A 21,657-nucleotide genomic window follows, 5' to 3' on the forward strand; every position below is an offset into this window, starting at 1 on the left:
AATTACGCAGATTTCAGTGATTAAATTACAGAGCCCTTTCGAGGCCCTGTAATAGGGGTTTTGTTTTTTCTGGAGCGCTCGAGGGAGCCTCGCCGCTCCTTAGGCGCTTGGTGCGCCTTGAGGATGGGTGTAGTGTCCATCGCCTCTTGTGAGGCGCCGGACACGCTCTTGTGAGCGGGAAGTTGCCAGCGAGGGTCCCGCCTTGGAGGGCAAGACCCCTGCGCCGACCAGCCCGGAGGTCGATGGGGCACCCTGCGGAATTTGGCTGCGCTGGCTGTTGCCAGCGCTGGAAGGGGCCGGGGAGGTTGGAGCAGCCTCGGCTGAGCCCACCTTCGGGGTCTGCTGTGTTGACGGAGCAGCGAGCTGCAACCGCCGCGGGGGCAGATTGCGTAACTGCCGACTCACTGCCTGTTCGTCGGACAGCCGCCGGAGACCGTTGTGACGCTGCCCCCTTACGCGAAACATCGGCAAAGCTACTCTTAGACAGGTATGACACCCGCCTACGTGCCTCCTTGAAAGATATGTTTTCTTTGACTTTCATTGTCACAATCTCTTTCTCTTTTCCAGGACGGGCAGGCGCGCGAGTATGCGGCATGCTTGCCATCGCAGTTGACACAATGTGGAGTGTTCTGGCACGTTTCGGAGGAATGTTCATTGTCACTGCACTTTGCACAAGTAAGCCGGCCTCGACAGTTCTGTGAACTGTGGCCGAAACGTTGGCACTTAAAGCATCTGAGGATTGGGAACGTATGGCCGAACACGTAGTTGGATATAACCAGCCTCGATGGACTCGGGAAGGACACTTGAGCCGAAAGTGAGTATCAGGTGTTTCGTCTTGATCTCTTTTCCATCTCTCCTCATCTTAATTCGCTTAACATTGATAACATTCTGGTCACTGAAGCCCTCCAATAGTTCAGCCTCAGTGAGCTCAATCAAGTCATCGTCAGAGACAACACCACGGGTGGTGTTCATCGTGCGGTGCGGGGTTATAATTATTTGGGTTTCCCCAAATGACACTAGTGTTGACAATTTTTCATATTGTTTTTGATCGCGGAGCTCCAAGAGGAGATCACCGCTTGACGGCCTAGACGCCTTATATCCAGGACCAAAGGCTTCAGTCAGTGACTTCGAAACAAGGAAGGGTGAGATAGTTCTTACTGGCTTATCTGGTTTTGCAGAATGGATGACATGAAAACGCGGGAAAGATTCTTTTTGGCGGCCAAAAAATTGGAAGACTTCATCGGTGCGCCCTCTTTTCTGAGGGCGATCAGGTAGTGGAGGGAAGGAAGTAGCCATGTGTGGACGTGTAGTTTTCGGCAGGAACGCCAGCCACCCACCATGGAGTCCAACAAGGTGACGCTGCAGGACCTGAAAAACAGGGCCTGCAAACGCCAGCTGTACGTTGCCACTATAACCCAATATCACATAACCAAGGTTGGCTACTCACACAAGGTTAAGCCTTGCTGCCGGGAAGGTCGGAAGTAATGAAGAAATGAGAAATGATACAGGAAAGGTGGAAAGTAAGGAAAAGACGAAGGTTGTAGGGAGAGAGAGACAGGAAAAGGCAACTACCGATTTCCCCCGGGTGGGTCAGACGGGGGTGCCGTCTACGTGAAACAGAGGCCAAAGAGGTGTGTTGCCTCCGCCGAGGGGCCTTAACGGTCCGAACACCCGGCATCCGCTCAACCTCCAGGATCCCCCTTTCCCCGGACACCGCTGAGCGGGAGGGTCCAATCTTCGCGTGCTCAGGTACGTGGTGTCGTAACGCACCAAACGCCTGCTTATGCAGACGCCCCTGCGGGGTCTGTGCAGCAACTGCAGGACCCTGGACTGGAGACTTCGTGGGATCACCACCCTGGAACCCCACAGTAGGCAGCCGTGCTGCAAGCTCAGCTGGGCGGCCTTATTGCTAAGGCCTGCTGATTCCTCCCCACGGCATACCGCCATGACCACCTGGGAAGGGACTGAGTCACGGCTGGTCGCATGCCATACCGCAGATCTGGCAAGCACCTCCGGGTACGCGTGCTCCAGCGTGACCGCTTCAGCAGGTTCTGGAACAGCATCAGGCACCTCTGGCAGGGGCAGGCGGCTCAGGGCGTTAGCAGGTCCCAGGTCCTTTCCCGGATATAAAACCAGCTGGCAAGTTTAAGCTGCCAGCCTCAAGGCCCAGCGTACCACTCGAGGTGATGCCTGCACGGGCACAGCAGCCCCAACAGTGGCTTGTGGCCCCACAGATACTGGTGGAAGCATTCGACACCGAACATGTCACCTTCCTTGTCCAGCTGGTTGTAGCGTTGCTCTGCAGCATGAAGCCTATGAGAAGCAAATGACACAGGGTGTTTTTGGCCATCCTTGTCACGGTGTGCCAGGCCGGTTACCACGCTGTACGGCGATGCATCTATGGTCAAGACGACAGGCTTTGCATAATCGAAGTGTATTAGCACTGGAGCATTGATCATTAGCTCCTTGCTGCGTTGGAAGGCCCGGTCCTGCTCCTTCTTCCAGACCCACTGTTGACCATCTCGAAGCAGAAAATGGCTGTAGATGCTCCGACAGGTTCGGCAGGGAACTCCTGTAGACGTTGATGAGGCCGAAGCATCTCTGGAGTTCCTTCTTGTTCCGGGGCTTAGGCGCCTTGAGCACAGCATTGAATTTGCGGGGAGCCGGGGCTAGGCCAGCCTGGGAAATGACAAGTAATCACCACTGGGGGCCAGAAAAATGCACCTTTCCAGCTTGAACCGGCGTCCTGCAGTCGTGTCAGGACATTGTGCAAGTTCTACAGATGGTCTCCATCATTGCTGCCAGTTACCAGGATGACATCCAAGTACACCGCCACGCGCCTCATGCCCCTGAAGAGGTTCTCCATCTCCCTCTGAAATATGAGTGGGGCTGAGGCCACGCCAAACTATAAGCGCGTGTACTGGAATAGCCCCAAAGTTGTCGATATTGCGACATACTTCCAGGTGGCATCCTGGAGCACCAGCTGCTGGTAAGCATGTTTGCGGTCGAGCTTGGTAAACTGTCCACCGTAGAGCGCTGACCATAGATCCTTAATCCGGACGCTCATAACATCAATCCTCAGCAGGTTCTCTGATTTCCCCAGTGCACGATTGTCTTCTCCATCTGCAGGTGCCCGAAGACTTCAAAGTGCACAAAGAACTACACTTTCAGGTCTTTGGCGTGGCGCCGTGTTCTATATGCAGAATGTGCTGGTAATACACAGTTGTATGCGATTTTCACGGAGATCTTACAGCGGTTTGATAAACACAGTAATTTGTTATGTGTGGGTTCGAAATATCCATTTTCGACTGCAGTGTAATTTGTAAGCACACTTTTGTCGCTTGTTTCGCATTGTATGTTCATTTGTGCCCCTCTCAGTATATTAGAAGGAAAAGGAACGCTTGCATTTTGCAGAGATTTCTCATCCTAGAAATTGCCTACCACCATTGCACGGTGTAAAATAAATGTTTAGGTGATGTGGCCCAGTCAGGGAGACAGTTGTGTTTTGCCTGCCCCCTCCCCAAGATTTGTGTGGGCATGTATTGTGCGTCTCAATTAAATGGCTTCGTGCCTGTCCAAGCCCCGGAGTAAAGGAAAGTTTGGCACATTGTTACCGATTCAAACTGTGGATATGAATTTATACCAACACACAGACTTGACAAGTTGCTGTTATTATCGGCAGTGCCACAAGGTGGCAGGTGGCAGTGTTGTGTACATATGTATGGTCTGAGAGCAAAGGACAGTTTGTTCCTGGTCATTACTGTGGGTCATAGTATCAGTTCTCAGAGTTCCCTCTGGGCTGCTACTGCAGTAACCCCCCCAAGGAACGTGCCGGTGACGAGAGTGCTTATGTTTACCGTGTACTTATTTTCTCGTCCTTGTGCTTTTTGTGCACCACACAGCATGTCCTTGTCACCTTTCAGCTTCGTGCCAGAGAGCAGACGCCAGGCTGTCCTCGGTGCAAAGGGCTCTGCGCTGTGCACTGTGTGCGTCGGCCCCCCGTGAGGTTGAGGCTGGCGGCACGGAGGAAGAGGCGCTGGTTGTCCGCGCCGTCAAGGGTCCAGTCAGCGAGGTCTCCTTTCTGGCCAGTGACTTGATCTGTACGCTGCTTGACAGCCCATTTTAATTGGATCATCGATAAGTAACGTTTAAGATTACCGTAGAATTTTAATAAACAAAACCTCGCTGGAAAAGATAAATTGTATGTTCCTTTAAAATTAGTTTCGTTTACTAAGAAACGCGGTGAGGGCACTGCACTATTTCACTGTTTTAGAAATAATCTTCAAGAAGTGAATCGAGCACATAATATTTTGCAGAAACACAAAATGACAAGGTGGTTTAGCGAGGCATTCATAGAACATGCCAGACTAATAATGTGTTCTTGGATAAGAAGAAAGATGTAGTAATTACTAAACAAACTAGGGAAAAAGTGTCGTACAGGCGTTTACAAACGATTTCCGCACCTTTCATTGAGCTGTAAGCATTTTAGTGGGCTGGCTTTGCACCGTGTGGCAACGTTGTGCGATGACACCACGAGACCACAAGCGTTGCCGAAGTTTTTATGGTTCAACAGCGACGTTAGTTGACTTAGTGTACAAGCACATAGTAGTTACTCATGTTTTTTTTTTCAGTTTCAGTTCCTGTTTTAAAGCCTCCTCGAACAACAAGCGCTTAGTGCTGCAGCTGGAGCAAAATAGAATTATTGGTATTTCGCGCCAAATATGCCAGTGAGCGGCTCTAGTTCTCGGTGCCCCAGGCATTCCGTGTGTCGCCTGGACCCATACAGATGCAAACAGCGAGAGGACCATGCATGGTCGGCTTCTGACTAATCTGTCGACAGTCTTTTCCCTCACGGCACTCGACCAGAAGGGACTTATGGTTGTAGCATAGAAGGGGTGATTTCTGACCGAAGAAGCACAAAGCTGAATTTCGCAGGCACGCGTACCGACAGTGAAAAAGAAAACATCTTCGAGCGCCGCGAACGAGAATGCGTTTCGTCGCTTATACCCTAACCCATATGGGCGGCACCATACAGAACGACCTCAAGCAAAGACACACACACACACACACACACACACACAAACTTCAAAGACTTCACGCTCTAGCAAAGAACGGAGATGCAAGAAGAACAAAATGTTACTCGCACCACACTTATTCACGAACGTCACTTCAGCTGTGGCGTACGTAGCATAAGAATCTTTGGTGGTATTATAGCCCTTTAAGTTGCTTTCTGTTAGGCCTAAGGAAGCGCCGTGGGTGATGTATGCAAGGCTATCAATGCTTGATTAAGTCTTATGCCAGGGAAAGGATAATCGGGGTTTAGTGTATCTTTCCGATACTCCCCGCATGAGATTATGCATCTGAGTATCTTCTCCGCTGACACAGACGTTGACCCTGCGGTTGATGATTAAACATGTACTTATGCATGTTCTAATGCGGTGCATGCAATAAAAATACTTTGTACACGACTGAGGAAGTAAATCTTTCTGAGGAACAACAAAAGCAAACGCTAGCCAAGATCAAAAGGTCATCACACAAAGGCGAAATAGCCCGATCACGCATTCCTGGTTCCGACGTGCTACTACAGGTATAGATGGACTGAAATCTGGGCCAGTTGGTGCATAGTTGAAGGAACAACCGGTCAAAAAACACAAACGACAAGTCGTTGTGGTGTGAAGCTTTCCTCTTGTTTTTCACTGGTTTCACTGGTTTTTCCTTCTACTACTACTACAGGTATTGCATATCGAATCGATCCCGAAATCAGCGTACCACTTGCGGAATTATATTCTTTCATTTTTGCTCTTTCTTCATTTATAATTTGATAAGCCACTCATGGGCAGGGATACCGAACGGACAAAGAAAACAGGACACGTTTTTTTTACACTTTATTTCAGGTAGCCGCACTTGGTCTCTCAAGTGAATGTTAGGAAGGGGGAGTAAAGAATTTTGATGGTAAGTAGGCGGAGTGTGGACAGCTTAACGCCAGAAGCGAAAAACCACAGCTGTGTTGTCTCTCGCCTAAAACAAACCCCGATGGAATGTGCCCTTCATAATGGCATGGACGCGACTCGGTAATGGGGAGGTTGCTCCCTCCCCCCCCCCCCCTTTGTAGGATGGTTAGTCACCAGTGAGGACGTCCTTTTTTACAGGGAGTTTAACACGGTTGCGGAAGTGGGACATTCGTCTGTTTATTTGTAGTTGCTTTCGGACCGTGTCGGCGTGTCGTCTCGGTAGAGATGACACGCCGTTCACCTGGAACTCTGAACAAGCGGCTTTCACTGAGCTTCGACAGCGACATTCATACCGACGCCAGTAACGACGGTCTGGTTGCGGCGCTCGTACAGCCGCAGGGGAACGGCGAAAGGGTCACAGCTTACGGCAGTAGCATGGTGTCACGACTAGAGTCAAATTAAGCTACCACAGAGAAAGAGTGTCTTGCCGTCGTATGGGCACTTGCAAAGTTCGGACCTTACCTCTACGGCTGGCTATTCCAGGCTATTCCATATCTGCCCCAGCAAATTGCTCGCGGATTGTCGCCGCTTTGTTGATGGGGCACCTTATACAAGACGAATTTTGTTACCAGCAACAAAACATATTCCTTGGTCGTACCTGCAGAGCTTCGTCACGAAGTCCTGTTCGCGTGCCCTGACGAGCCTGCGCCTTGCCACTTGGGTATCACTCGAACCCTTGCTAGGATACGGCAATCGTACTACTCGCCGTAATTTGCCATTGTGGTTAAAAGATATGTCGAAGCCTTCCGTGAATGCCTGCGCCGAAAGTCGCCCAATGTTAAACATGTGTGACTGCTGAATCCTATAGAGCCACTTCGATCAAGTCGGCATGGACCTCCTGGGTCCGTTCCCGTTGGCTGCTTTCGGAAACAAGTGGACCATCATCGCTACAGACCATTTAACCCGCTATACTGAAACAAAGCCTCTCCCTAAAGGCACAGTTTCTGAGATTGCACTTTTGCGTAAAAAACATCGTACTACGTGACGGGGCCCCAACCTGTCTCATCATAGATAGAGGGGGAGGGGGCGTTTGCGGCAAGGCTGCTTCAAGAAATTTTTCAACTGATTTACACCGCGCACCGTAAGACGACTGCATATTATCAGCAAGCAAAAGGCTTGACAGGAAGGCTTAAAAAAAGATGACAGAGATAATAACGATGCGCATAGACGTGCAGCATAAGCCCGGAGACGAGGTCCTACCGTACGTCACGTTTGCGCACAATACCGCTGCGCTATAAGTAGCCCACTCGCTTCAGGCCGTTTTCTCTTCTTTACGGTCGTAAAGACGATGTCAAACAATGCTAACATGTGAGAATTCTGACAATCTAGTGAAGGCACCGAGCGTTGCGAGCAATCTGCCAAGGAAGCTTGCCATCTGGCTCGCGTGAACATCCGAAAACAACTGTGTGCTGACGCGCGACACCACAGCCTCCGCCAAGTTGACTACCAACAGGGTGACCAAGTTTTAGATCTCCCTCGGAATACATCTTGCGGATTTGCTTTGCTTTTTTAATGAAGTACTCGTACGCTGTCCATTAACCTCAATTTCTGTGTGTAATAAACTCGCAGAAATCAAAGAAAAAGTCTCGTTTTTTGTCATAGGGTCAGATTGAGAACCCTTATTAATTAGTTTTGTTTTCAATCTAAGCAAACTGCGTTCCTCAGGCAACGACTCTTTCTGCGGCATGCAACGACCGATGGTGACTTCCCTCTTGGTAACCATTCTGTGGTAAGCGTTCATGAAACTCAGTCTCTGGATGCTTCTGCCCCTCGGACATCCCAACGCGGCTTTTTCGGTCTCTCCATTCATTGGCAGGTGATCTCTTGAAGTGACACCAGCAAAGCCACCATAGTTTCTGGTGCTGCATCAATGTGAGTTTGATGTAGCCCATCGCCCGGGAGCTTTATGAAGGACGCAGATGCAATTTCGCGATTAGCCAATATGCTTCCAGACAATCTTGAAAAGGCAAATGTTGCAAGGACATGGCAAGGAACCGAGGTTTTGCGACGTACTAAGAATGGGCTAGTTGCCGTTCCTACTTTCTTGATTCCAAAAATATTAGAACTGTAGCACGATGGCCCCGAATCAGGAGACCATGATGGCTCTTGGAGAACCCACATGAAATTCACAAAGTTCTCGTGGCCTTGTATGAAGCAAGAACCAAAAGACTGTTTTGTCATCGCATAAATGCCAGATTGACAAAGTGAAATTTAAGCAACTGACACGAAAATGTCTATACCATAGTATTCAAACACGCCATTTTAGGTCTTGTAGTCCATCTAGTCTTCGCGAAAAAAGTCCGAAGGAGTTAAGACAAGCCTTCCTGTTGTGCATTGGTGAGTGCACCAGGATGATTGCAGGAAGACCTGGTAAAAGAGATGCTAACAGAATAATTTCGTTTTTGAACGGCAAAATGTTTGACAATGTAAAAGCAATTGCATCCGACAATGCACCTGCTTTCCGAAGTCATCAGCTACAGGAATGGGCTGAAAAGCTTAACATCAAGTTACGGTTCACTGCGCCCTATCATCCCGCAGCAAATGGGCTAGCTGAAAGGCCTATGACGGACATCGAACAATACATTAGTATGTATCCAGCATTCGCAGGTGGTTGTCAATGTCTGGAAGCGGCAGTAGCCTACCACAGCCGCTCGTATACAACTGACCTGCGATGCACTTCTCTATTCGCTGCAACTGGGAGAACACATTACCTGTCTGCGGATATAAGCCTCGGCATTGACAAGAATATAAAGCTCACAGAAGCAGCAACACCTGAAAATAGTAGATCAAGGTGCCGTGAAAAAATTAGGAGAAACATCGGCAAGAGGCAAAATATAACGTTACTAACACTATACGTGGGCGACTTCCTACTGGTAAAAAGAGGGCCAAGCCAGAACGCGGCCTATAACGGATCATTTCATGTGATCAAGACAGCAAGTCAACAAGGACACTTAAAAACCATATGGTACATTGGTCCCAATGACACCATGGAATCAGCTGCAATTAGGAATATATTCTAGCATCATCCTAGTAGGGATGCAAACAATGCTGGGGGGACTGAAGTATTCCTATGACGGCCGGCAAATAGAAGTTGAAACAAGACAAGGCACAGGGGGAAAACACAATAAAGAAGTGCAATAAACAAAAAGGAGTGTTGTGAGGCTACTAAGTACAGTTTTATTACGAGAGTCCCGCGTGGTTCACTCTGAGTGACGAGAGCGGGCTCTTTAGGCCGTTGTGAGAGCGCTCCCTGCCTCGTCACAGCGGGAAAAGCTTTCCTTGCGAGGGAATGTAGGTCGCCTGCTCGCTTCAGAGAATGGGATGTTTTGATTGATCTTAAGGGCAATAATTTCTTTGTTTCTTGCAGATTGGGCATGGCCGTGAGAAGGCAGGATGATCCCCTTCACAGTTCGTGCAATGTAATTCAGCATTGTAGTTATCAGATGGATGATCGTTAGAACAGCATTTGGCACACGTTAACTTTCCTCTGCATGTCTGAGAGCTGCGCCCGAACCTGTGGCATTTGAAACAACGTCTAGGATTGGAGATATAAGGCCTCACGGATTTTTACCTACCGTGCTTCGACTGAGTGTGGTAGCGTGGTGGAGCCGAATGTAAGGATTACAGGTTTTGTGGTAGTTTCAGTGTCATTCCGACGAATCATGATTCTTTGAACTTTCGTCACGTTTCGTTCTGCAAAACCTTCAAGCAATTCTTCATCACTGAGGTCAAGCATGTCTTCATCAGAGGTTACCCCACGAACACTCTTCATTGAACGGTGCGCCGTGACAGGTACTGCTGTGTCACCAATGCATTTGTGAACTGAAAGCGTTTTCAGTTTCTCTGTCTTTTAGTTCGAGAAGGGTGTGGCCATTAGCCATCCTTGTACCTTTGAATCCTATGCCTAATGTGTCTCTTAAGCACTTCGAAAATTTAAAGAGAGATCGTTTTCTGGCTGTAATATTGCCACCACTGTCAGTCACAAGGTACTTCGCAAATTGTAGCACATGAAGAAAAATGGAGTGCTTGCTTCGTTGCGCCCCCTTTTTAGAAAGCGATCAGTTAGGGAAATGAAAAGAGTAGCCATAAAAGCAGTTCTCTTCGGCAGTAGCGCCAGCCGCCCACCACCGAGCCCAACATGGGGACGCCACAAGGCTTGTATCTCAAGACTTGCGAACGCTAGCTGTATGCCACCACATAACCATAAATAGTGTAACCAAGGATGGTGAGCCACACAAGGTTAACGCTCGCCGCCAGGTAATTAAAGTGGAAAAAGAATATAAGGAGATGAGTAGAAAGAAGGAAAGGTGCAGGCCAGTGGACTCATGGCGGCACCCCGCAGCGGCTAGGGTATCTATGCCGGGTGGCCGACAGCACTTGATGCTAGCGAGGCGTTTGGTCACTAAAAACGTCCAGAAGATAGTGATAGCAGGGTCTGCTGTTGAAAAGGGAGGGTTCAGAGGGAGAGGTGGTTCAGGGTCCCTTACGGCCGTCAGTTCCAATGCAAATAACTGCATACATATCTCCAGTAAATTCTCGTTTTTCAGCTAAAACCGAACCTTGCCCTAGTTAAGGTGGTCACGTGAGCTCGACAAGCCAGAAAACCACCGGAAGGAACCGTAGTCTTGAAATATCCTTGAGAACAACCCGAGATTGGATTAGTTCGTACTTCATATTTGACATGTTTGCTGCTCTGGAGCGGCGACGATATTGAAAGAGCACGAACGAGGTCGGGGGGGGGGGGGGGGCAGTTTTCTGTACTTGCCTTGAATGTCTCACGCCTTCATATAAAATGTGAATAACAGCCTTCCTAAAGCTGGGTCACAAGCTGGGACACATTTTTGATGTATATCTTTTAATGTAATGTATCGAGTGGATTCACAAGTGCTGGTTGGTTGGAGTAACTGACATGGATGGGGGCAGAAGCGAAAGAAGGCACGGTGAGACTGCTAAAAACCTACCCATACACATTAAACATATTGTTAAAGTGCGAGAGTGTCTTATACAAAAAAATTAAACGTGGATGAAAATAGTTTGCTTGTCATTTATGTAGCCGGGAAAGAGAAAAGAAAGCACCAACTTTTCCTGCGGTAATCTCATACTGGTCAGAATAGCATAACCAATAATGTTTGCTGACTTCTAAATGAATGACATTAATGGTGCAATACATCGGATAGGCAAAACCTAGGAAAGCCTTTCAGCAGCGGGTAAGACATCGGACTGCGCGGTTTCGAACGCTACCGGGGGAAAGAATCCGTACCCCGTACTGACACCACGACCGCACGGAAACGCCGGCTGCATGATGCCATCCATACGAGAATACAAAGCAAAGTGTGTATTGTCATGCGGAGAGTACGAGGAAGGTGCCGCTTGGTTTCTGATAGCGACAGTCGCAATGTGGCAATCTCTGTCACCGGGTCACACGGTGCCTGTACTGGCGGCGTCACGGGCGCCTCGAGCGCAATTCCTTCATTGTGCGCAACCTATGAACATGCGCCTCTCAACACCGTGTGACCACAGATGGATCGCCCCGCCGAATGTGCACACGCTACCGTCGATGCAACTCGTCTGTCAGCGTCCAGCCCAGTTGAAGACGACATCATCTTCCGCCAAGCTTTTAAATGACCAGGACGTCCGCTTCAGCTTCAGTGGGCACGGGAGCAGTCCTGCCAGAATGACTGCAAATCTGCGTTTCTTCTCTATGCAGCTGTGTAACAAGCTTTCCTTGCATGCTAAGAAATCGAATGATCGATGTTTACTGCTTCTCCCGTGCCCACGGGTGCTCTGCGAGACTGTTTCTGAGTGTTTTTCTATGTTAATCTTGCTCTTGTGGTCGGGAGATGTTGAGGCGAACCCGGGGCCTGGTACATGCTCTACCCGGGGCCCGGTACATGCTCTAAGAACTTGAATTCCTGCCGGATGACCCTGCTGAGCAAATGAGCGTTTTGTTTCATTTGCTCAAAGACGTGCATGAACGGGCCGTACAAAGCTCCGAAGTTCAGGATGATCCGGCTTCCGACGTCAAAGCGATAAAAAATGCACAGAAAAACTTGGATTCAAAGATCACTGGCATTCAGGAGAGGCTCAAAACTTTGGAAGATAAGTGCGAGAAGCTGGCCAGTTTTACTGACGAAGTGGCATTCATACAAAATACGCTTAAGCAACTGTCCCGTCCGAATGCCTCCCTGCAGTCACGTCTAGATGATCTTGAAGATAGGTCGCCGCGAGACAATTTCATTTTTATGGCTTTTCAGACAGCAGGGAGACCTGGGCCGAAGCAGAATCGAGTGAATGAATGAATATATGATGTTTAATGGCGCAAGGGCCAGGTGTGGCCAAAGAGCGCCATGCTAATGGTAATGAGTTAGCAGTGGACTGATGTGTTCTGTGAACTAAATGTGACGTGGCTGTAAAAGGCATAAAAGAGCTGATATATATTCCATGAAATATACACGTAGTAAAATTATGGGAATGATTATTGACGTGTACTATGAAGATTAAAATGCATAAAGGAGAATGATACAATATATAAAGTCTGTGAGGTGCTAAAATTGTCTAGAGCACTACTGCCTCACCATAGCCTTTGAAAGATAAGGGCTTAGAGGCATGTGCTTTACAAAGAAAACTATCGTAGCAGCATCCTCTGGAAAGAGGATGCGCTACGAAATTATCCGGCTTGTGATATGGAGCACAACATCTTTCCAAAAAGCCGAGGACTGCTTTGGTCTTAAAAAGTGGTTCGGCGCCAAGGAATATAGCCGGATGCAGGGGAATACAATGGCTATATGCAAAAGGAAAATGTTTTCTCCTGTCTCTTTCGGCTTCCCGGCACTCCAGGAAGACATGGTGGACGGTCAACCGGTCGCCTCATCTACCACAGGTCTGAGGCTCGTTACCGGTTAAGAGAAAGTTGTGAGTGCCAAATGTGAGTCTTATTCTCAGTCTAGTGAATAGGACATCGGTTCTTCGTATTTTCGTAGTTGGGTGCCAGGAACCTAACTTCGGCTTAATTAGGTGAAGCTTATTACTTGTTTCTGCGTCCCACAAGCGTTGCCAGTGGCTTCGCAGTTTGTTTCTTATGAAAGGCTTCATATCTGTGGCAGGGACAGCAGCAGAACGAATACCTTACGATGCTATTGATTTGGCGATCTCGTCGGCAAGCACATTTCCCTCGATTCCTCTATGGCCAGGAACCCAGCTTATTACTACACGCCTATGTAATAGCTACATGTTACATAAAAGTGAGTAGAGTTCATTGAGGACAGGATTCGTATGCTTTTGAAAAGGAATGAGTGCTTTTACAAGACTTAACGAGTCAGTGAATATGATGGCTTTGTCGAGTTAAAGTTTCTTTATATGTTTTACTGCACACAGTACTGCGTAGACTTCTGCAGTGAAGATACTTATTATAGGGTTCAACACGTCAGATTCAGTAAAAGAGGGACCAACAGCAGCGTAGGATACGCCAGCATTTGATTTTGATGCGTCTGTGTGAAACTCGGAGCAGGAGTACTTCAATTGAAGCTCACGGAAATGCATGGCAATTTCAAGCTCACGAACGGGCTTTGTGACCTTTACAAAGGATACGTCACATTCTATCACCTGCCACTGCCAGGGCGGTAGTAGCTTAACTGTAGGCATTAGGCGATGTTCGAGAAATGGGACGTCCATTTCTTCGCCAAGTTCTCTTGCATGCAGTGAGAAAGGTAATCTCATAAAGTGCCTATTACGAAAAAGTGTTTCACACGTCAACTCGTTATCGGTTGTGAAACAAGGATGTTCCTTATTAGAGCGCACTTTCAGAAAATAGTTAAAGCTGATATATGTTCTCCGAAAATGGAGTGACCACTCATCGGATTCGACATACAAGCTTTCAACGGGGCTTGTTCTAAATGCGCCAGTGGCCAGGCGGATTCCCAGATGGTGAACGGGGTCTAGCATCTTTAGCGCTCTCGGGGCGGCAGAGTGATACACTACGGCACCATAGTCTATTTGTGATCGAACTAGGCTCCTGTAAAGATTCAACAGGCACTTCCTGTCGCTACCCCATGTTGTGTGGGATAGGATTTTAAGTAGGTTCATTGTTTTTAGACATTTTATGTGTGAAATGAATGTAAGAATGAAGAATGAAATGAATGTAATTTGTGTTCTTTGTTAAAAGGAATTGGTTGTCCGCCCAGTTCTAGAAAATGGTCTCGGACCAGGCCTCTCTTTCTTGTGAAGAGAACACAGGAACTTTTGTGGGGGTTAATTTGAAATCGAGTTTGTTCTGCCCACATGAACACGTTTAGGGCCTGCTGTACCTGTCTGTCGCAGACTGATGTTGCAGGATTTCAAACCCATTTGTATATCATCTACGTAGACGGAGTAAAAATAGCTGGTGGTAATGATGCCCGAAGCGTGTTCATCTTTACGACAAGGAGCGTGCAGCTGAGTACACCACCCTGGGGTACCCCTGTTTCCTGTATGAATGTACGCGACAGTGCAGGACCTATTTTCACCCGAAATGTGATGATGATGATATGTAGTGTTTATTGGCGCAAGGGCCAAGTGTGGTCAAAGAGCGCCAAGGCAGTGGTGATGAGCACTGAATTGGCTAATGGCAGATGTGACGTGGCTGTAGAGAGGCCTAAAACTGAGAGCTATAAATTGCTTAAAATACATAAGGAATAAAAAATATGGGAATGACTGAAGTAGGGTATGATGTAAGTATGGGATGTACAACAATGATTTTCACCCGAAATGTACGGTTCTCTAGGTACCTCTCTATAATAGTTAACATATTGCCGCGGATGCCCAGCGCCGAAAGGTCGCGCAGGATACCATACCGCCAGGTTGTGTCGTACGCGTTTTCCATATCCAGAAAGAGATACAAAAGATTGTTTGTGCACGAAGGCATCGCGAATGCTCGCTTCGATGCGCACGATATGGTCAGTAGTAGACCACCCTTCCCGAAAACCACATTGAAATGGGTCAAGCATTTTACTGGACTCTAAGAGATGTACGAGACGGCGATTGATCATTTTTTTCAAAAAGCTTACAGAGGGAGCTCGTAAGCGCTATGGGACGGTAGCTAGTGAGCAATGCTTTACTGCATGGTAATTACTGCATTACCATGCTTCAAAACAGGAATCACAATAGCCTCCTTCCACTTTGATGGGAGATAAGCAGCAGCCCAGATAGTATTGAGAAGTGTAAGTAGCGTGATTTGCGTGTCGGAGTATAGGTGTTTAGGCATATGATACATGATTCTATCGGGGCCCGGTCCAGAGCTCCGACATACTGACAAGGAAGCTTGAAGTTCCGCAATCGTAAAAGGACGATTATAAGGATCGTTTGGATGGATTTCCGATTCAGTGGGTTAAGTTCTTCTATTGCTTTAGGCTTCAGAAAGTTCTCCGAATACTGCGTGAAGCTAGACACGCGTTCGAAGTGTTCAGCGAGAGCATCCGCCTGGTCTTGCAGGGTATCGCCTTGTGTGTTTACCAAAGGGAGGCAGTACGTTTGTAGCCCTCTTATGCTATTTACCCTGTTCCAGACTTTGGCCTCATCTGTATACGTGTTGATACCCGATAAAACCTTTTGCCAACGCTCTCTTCTGGCGTGTCGGCGCATTCTCCTGCCTTCGGATTTTGCTTTCTTAAAGTGAATAAGATTCTCCGCACTGCGAGAGGCGCGTAGCAACCCCCACGCTTTTTGTTTTGTTTCTTACGAGTGATCGTACAATCGTCGTTCCACCACGGGACACGCCGTTTACATGCCAAGCCATTTACTTGTGATATGCATTTATATGCGGCATCTATTATAAAGGCTGTAAAATATTCCACAGCAGCATCGATTTCTAACGAGGACATGTCATCCCATGATATACTAGAAAGAGTTCGGTATTTCTCCCAGTCGGCTGTGTCAGTCTTCCACCTAGGAGCCTGTGGTGGATATTCCTTTTCTTTGGGTGATCTTAGCAGTATAGGGAAGTGGTCGCTGCCGTAAGGGTTGTTGGCCACTTTTCATTCAAGTTCAAGCAGTACAGAGGGGGAGACTATGCTAAGATCTCTTGAAGAATAGGTTCTGTTTGCAAGAGAGTAATATGCGTGTTCCTTCTTATTCAACAGGCACGCACCAGAAGAGAGAAAGAACTGTTCAACAAGTCGTCCTCGCATATGTATACGAGGGTCGCCCCACAGGTAGTTGTGTGAATTGAAATCGCCAAGAACAATGTAAGGTTCTGGTAATTCATCTATGAAGGACTGAAATTCATATTTAGTTAATTTGTAATGTGGGGGTATGTAGAGCGAGCACACAGTGATAAGTTTGTTTAGGAGAACAGCACGAACAGCCACTGCTTCAACGGGCGTTTGTAGCTGCAAACTTTGACACGCTGTGCCTTTCTGAATAACAATGGCAACACCGCCCGACGATGCGAGAGCATCATCGCGATCTCTGCGAAACGTAACATACTGTAGGAGAAAATTTGTGTGTTTCGATCTTAAGTGTGTTTCCTGTAGACACAGCACTTTTGGATTGCGTTTGTGGATGAGTTCCTGCACATCATCAAGGTTTCTAAGAAGACCTCTGACGTTCCATTGAATTATCTGTGTAGCCATATTGGAAGTAAATAAGTGCTGTGGGTATCGAAAAGGAGGTGATGCCTTAGGTTACAGAGCTCTTTCGAGGCCCTGTAACGGGGGTTCTGCCCTTTCTGGAGCGTTCGAGGGAGCCTCGCCGCTCCTTAGGCGCTTGGTGCGCCTTGAGAACAGGTGTAGTGTCCATTGCCTCTTGTGAGGCGCCGGACACGTGCTCTTGCGAGCGAGATATTTCCCGAGAGTCCCACCTTGGAGGGCAAGACCCCTGCGCCCACCAGCCCGGGGGTCGATGGGGCTCCCTGAAGGATTTGGCTGCGCCGGCTGTTGCCAGCGCTGGAAGGGGCCGGGGAGGTTGGGGCAGTCTCGGCTGCACCCACCTTCGAGGTTGGTAGTCCCTTCTGCTCGGTTGGTGGAGCAGCGCCAGCTGCGACCACCGTGGGGGCAGATGACGTGACTGCCGACTCACTATTTGTGGGTAGGACAGACCTCTAAAGAGAAGAGACGCTACGAACGTATGGGACTAATAACATGTAACACAACATCTTTCAGGAAACCTAGGACTGCGTCGGAGTCAAACAGCGGTTCTGCACCAAGTAGCACTCCTGGATGAAGGGGACGTGCTGCCGGCATGCTAAAGGAAAGTGTTTCTGATTCGGTTTCTCGACGCTCCAGGAGGACGTGGAGGACGGTCAGCCTCTCCCGGATGGTGGGAGGCTCATTTCCAGTGAGTAAAAGGTTATTGGTACCAAATGTGTGTTCAATTCTTAGACGACAGAATATCACATCTGTTCAGCGTAATTTTGTTGCAGAAGGCCAGAAATCTAATTGTGGCTTTATTACGTGCAGCTTATTTGTTTCCACGTACCACAAGCGTTGCCAGTAGTTTCGCAGTTTCCTTGGTAACAAGGACTTCAGATCTGTAACAGGGACTGCAGCGTTAGAATTAACAGCGTGCGATGCAATTGATGTGGCCGTCTGGTCCACTAGAACGTTACCCTGGATTCCCCTATGGCCAGGCACCCAGCCTATAATAGGGTGCCGGTTAGATATAGACACTTTACACAAGACGGAATAGAGTTCAATAATTACGGGTTTTTTATGCTTACATAATGATATCAAAGACTTCACAACACTTAGGGAGTGCGTAAATATTAGTGATTTTTTTAGTTTTGATTTCCTTATATGCTTCACAGCCGACAATAGTGCGTAGGCCTCAGCCGTAACGATACTAGTTTCCCGATGCATTACATCGCCAGAGCCAATCCGTCTATGACGGAAGAGGAGCGGTTGCGGCACCTCATGCGCGGCTTGCGTCCGGATGTGCTGAAGGAAATACTTCTTGCAAACCCCCCGGACAGCTGCTCTGCCTTCCTGCAAATTTTACAGAGCATTGATCAGGCAGCTTTTTTGATGGTCCATGCGTCCAGGCCAAAACCGATCGGCACCCTTTTCTCTGCCGACCCGCAGTCGTGTTACCCATATGCCTCGGCACCTCCCGCCGGAGTGACACCCGCTGAAGCAACAATGCAGTCGCCTCCAACATGTATCGCTACCTGCGCTGCGGCAGAGTCATAGCCCGTGGGAGGCCACCCACTGCGATAGGGAATTGAGGGCGATCGAATACCCTATAGCCTAATTATCTGACTGCCTGAAGGCTATTCAAGATGTTCGTCGTCGTCCAGTGGCTAGGCCAGCGAGGAGTACCCGTGACGACGACGGGCGACCACGCTGCCAGTTGTGTGACCACATAGGCCACATGGCGCCCCAGTGCCGGCAACCATTCCCAAAAGATGGACCACAATGGAGGGAGCAGCACGACGCTCGGGATGAGCGGCTTGGACCACCGGGCGTAGGAGAACCGTCCGGCCTACCATTTGACAGTTTGCCGAAAACTCAGCCCCTCGCATCACCTGTCCAAGTGAAGGGGACTGACAGAGCTACGGCAGCGCTCCAACTTTGAGCAGGGAAACTCCGTCAGGTTTTCTTAATGTACGCATGATTCCACACTAGCAAGCGAAGAAAATCCCTTACCGTTGCTCGCCCTGAATCACGTGCACATTGGGTAAAAGCAGAGGGAGGATCCGTGGATGAAAGAAGTGATCCAGCACCTACAGCAGCCGAGTGCGCTCGTTGTCAGGAAAACGAAAAGAACGGCACGGAGCGTTCGGTTCATCGACGGTGTGCTGTACGTGAGAGCAAAAAGCTTTCATGAAGGTCGCACGACACTCGTCCTCCCAGGATGTTTGAGGTTGGAGATGTTATGGCCCTGTTATGTCGATATTTCGGCTGGCCCCCTCGACGTCTGGCGCACCTGGAGGAAAGTTCGCCGCCGTCATTTCTGTCCGAAGATGTTCTGTCGTGTCAGCAAATACGTCCACTTCAGCTCTGACTGCCAGAAACAACCGCTCGCCCTCAGCAAGCCAGCCAGTGTCGCCCCCTTTATGGCCTCCAAAAATGAGCCGCTACTTCAGCTAGTCAAAGGCCAAGGCACGCAATGCGGCACCCAGAACGCCAAGAAAGTGGCCCACCGAACGGAGCCTCCACAGAATGGAGTCGACCAAACCGGCAAGAAACCCGACGTTTCTAAAGTTGCGCGGTTAGAACCATGCCACGTCAGACAGTGCTCTGATGATGACGATGCAAACGACGAGTCTGCTGATAAACGTCCAAAGAAAAACAAAATGTGTTATGTTCTTCGCGTTGTGCACAAATGTAGTTCGCGTGGTGACCGGAGGCATGTGCCGTGTCATCGTGTGTGTGTGTGTGACGTCGACTCGAGTGCCACAAGCCAAGAACACGGACGGGACTGAACTTTACTCTAACTGGAGGACAATTCATAGCGAGGCCGAACCTGGAACCATCGCTCCGAACGACACGGGCACCGATACAGTACAAGTGAATAAGCTTTAGTGTTGATTATGTGGTGTAGCGCGCACGAATGAACTTCAATGTTACTTTTCTTGTGCATTTTGTTTTTCATTTTGTTAAAACGGGCTTGTTTTGTTTTTATATGACGTTCCATTTTCCTTACGGGTACTTAAGTTTTCTTATATGAATGCCTAATGCACGGGTTTAATTTCTCGAGCCCCCTTTAATTTGTAAGTAATGCTTTGTGATGAGTGGGTCTGTTCTGCATAGGGGGGAGGTGTCGCGAAGAGTGTTAACCGCGGGCACCTTTTATTTCATTCTGGGAATGTCCTGGGCTCCTCGAAGCAAAGGAAGCCTTTGTGCAGTAATAACATGAAACTTTTTTTTAACGCCACGCAGTACTATGTTCGACAGTCTCCCACCACAGGGCGGAAACGCACAACGCAAGATTTCGTTTTGGCTTTTTCAGGAGTGCTCTTTAAATAGTATATTTTGTATTGTTATTTCCTAAAACGTAGCAATGGGTCGCTTATTGGACAACATTAGACAACATAACGAGCATGCGCATGTCTTTGCGTTATGTTAAGATATAGATATTGTGCCTTGTAGCATGGGCATACTAAGGAATTCTGGACATTGCACCTTCACCATACTGTGGAACATCACGGCAATGCAGATACGCAGCTGAATCAGCATTGTTTTAAACAAATCCTTGTAACATGTGCATTTATGGCTATTAGGCGAAACAATACGGGTGCCTTGAAGCAGTGTATTGTTTGGGGATCGGCGGTTGTATCACACAAGAGCAAACGGTTTTGCACCCTCTCAGCAGAGGGCACATTGACTTGAGGGAGCGCCAAATTTAAACCGTAAAGCGGTTACAGCTGGAGTTTTAACGGTAATTGCAGAGCGAGGGTCATTCAGTTTCAGTGAGTGTCATTCAAAACGCGCATGTCCTTGTGAGGCAGTAGGGAAGGAGAGTGTATACGGGTCTGCAGGCCTTCAACGTGCGTGCGTGTGTACTTGCATTTGCGTGTGCGCGCGTGTTCGTGTCCACCTATTTGATATGGGTGTATCCGTGTGCGAGCATCCATGTGTGCTTGTGTGTGTGCGTGCAGTTCTGTGTGAATGCGTGCATTTTTTTGTGTGCGTGTATATGTGAATGCGGGCGAACATGTGTCCTATCTTTAGGTGTATTTGTGTGCGAGCGTGAGCGTGCGTGTTTGTATGAGCGAGCGAGCATTTCCATGCTTATACCTATTCTCGGGGACGAATTCGATCTTGAGTTTAAACCCGTATTTCAATCTACGAGACAAGAACCAATGAGACTGCATTTATAGCATTATCTCTACGTGAAAGCGAAAGCAGTACGAAAAGAACACAATTCCCTTCCTCTGTGAAGAAATATGTCCAGCGAAGCTGTGTATGAGGGCCCCTAATGGAGAACGGCCCCTCGGCCTTGGGTCGGCCTGTCATTGCACTATCGTCGCAATTTTGTTTTACACGTGGACACGATAGTGGGGAAAGCAGCTCTTAAGAGCTTCGATGTAAAAAAAACGCATCATCTGTCAATATTGCCGGCCCAGATTTCGTCACGATGGCACCGTCACCATCGGCATGGCCCTGTGAGCAGCGACCAAGCTGTTCACTTTCGTTACCTTCTTTCCCACCGCTGCAGCGAATTGTCTTGATGCCAGCGAGGCACTAAATCTACGCCATCATTGCGTCACGCATCTCTTCAGCGACCAAGCGAGCTTCCAGCGGCACACGTTCACTACTATGAAACAGCGTGAATAAAAAAAAAAATCCTGAATAAAAATCGAAAGCGGACTGGTCACAAGGAACATGCTTGCGGGGCCATACTATTGATGATATTGCAAAAGGCTAGGTGCGGTCAGGTTGACTCTACCGGTTCGTAAGGATTGACTGACTGGCTCATTGGTTCACTATCACAGAAAGAACAGCGCTTCAAGTTAGCGCAGTGTGTGTGGTTCCTCTATGTCCCGTCATGAAGTGCTATTGTATGGCTTTACATATTTCATTTTTTTGCGTCAGTTACGCTTTTCAAGAGCGTTTAATTGGATTTTTTTTTTCGCGAAGCTCTTACAGAAGCATGTTTCTTAAAAATTTCGTCGCTCGGCTAAATAACCTCGAGGACGGGTTCCAAATTACTGATTTCCCTTAGCTACCTAAAG

This window comes from Dermacentor andersoni, unplaced genomic scaffold, assembly GCF_023375885.2.
Source record: "Dermacentor andersoni unplaced genomic scaffold, qqDerAnde1_hic_scaffold ctg00000052.1, whole genome shotgun sequence".
Taxonomy (NCBI): domain Eukaryota; kingdom Metazoa; phylum Arthropoda; class Arachnida; order Ixodida; family Ixodidae; genus Dermacentor; species Dermacentor andersoni.